Source organism: Rhinoderma darwinii, chromosome 4, assembly GCF_050947455.1.
Source record: "Rhinoderma darwinii isolate aRhiDar2 chromosome 4, aRhiDar2.hap1, whole genome shotgun sequence".
NCBI lineage: Eukaryota > Metazoa > Chordata > Amphibia > Anura > Rhinodermatidae > Rhinoderma > Rhinoderma darwinii.
This window is the reverse complement of record NC_134690.1, coordinates 159122678-159123852: the sequence shown is the minus strand read 5'-3', so window position 1 is coordinate 159123852 and position 1175 is coordinate 159122678.

The window sequence follows — 1175 nt, the reverse complement described above, 5'->3', positions numbered from 1 at the left end:
CCAGCCAGAGTTCCAGGGTGATTGGTGGTAGGTCCCGGTGGGGGGGCAGCGGGAGAAACCTACATCCCCATGCCCAGCCAGAGTTCCAGGGTGATTGGTGGTAGGTCCCGGTGGGGGGGCAGCGGGAGAAACCTACATCCCCATGCCCAGCCAGAGTTCCAGGGTGATTGGTGGTAGGTCCCGGTGGGGGGGCAGCGGGAGAAACCTACATCCCCATGCCCAGCCAGAGTTCCAGGGTGATTGGTGGTAGGTCCCGGTGGGGGCCAGCGGGAGAAACCTACATCCCCATGCCCAGCCAGAGTTCCAGGGTGATTGGTGGTAGGTCCCGGTGGGGGGGCAGCGGGAGAAACCTACATCCCCATGCCCAGCCAGAGTTCCAGGGTGATTGGTGGTAGGTCCCGGTGGGGGGGCAGCGGGAGAAACCTACATCCCCATGCCCAGCCAGAGTTCCAGGGTGATTGGTGGTAGGTCCCGGTGGGGGGGCAGCGGGAGCAACCTGCATCCTCATGCCCAGCCAGAGTTCCAGGGTGATTGGTGGTAGGTCCCGGTGGGGGGGCAGCGGGAGAAACCTACATCCCCATGCCCAGCCAGAGTTCCAGGGTGATTGGTGGTAGGTCCCGGTGGGGGGGCAGCGGGAGAAACCTACATCCCCATGCCCAGCCAGAGTTCCAGGGTGATTGGTGGTAGGTCCCGGTGGGGGGGCAGCGGGAGAAACCTACATCCCCATGCCCAGCCAGAGTTCCAGGGTGATTGGTGGTAGGTCCCGGTGGGGGCCAGCGGGAGAAACCTACATCCCCATGCCCAGCCAGAGTTCCAGGGTGATTGGTGGTAGGTCCCGGTGGGGGGGCAGCGGGAGAAACCTACATCCCCATGCCCAGCCAGAGTTCCAGGGTGATTGGTGGTAGGTCCCGGTGGGGGGGCAGCGGGAGAAACCTACATCCCCATGCCCAGCCAGAGTTCCAGGGTGATTGGTGGTAGGTCCCGGTGGGGGGGCAGCGGGAGCAACCTGCATCCTCATGCCCAGCCAGAGTTCCAGGGTGATTGGTGGTAGGTCCCGGTGGGGGGGCAGCGGGAGAAACCTACATCCCCATGCCCAGCCAGAGTTCCAGGGTGATTGGTGGTAGGTCCCGGTGGGGGGGCAGCGGGAGAAACCTACATCCCCATGCCCAGCCAGA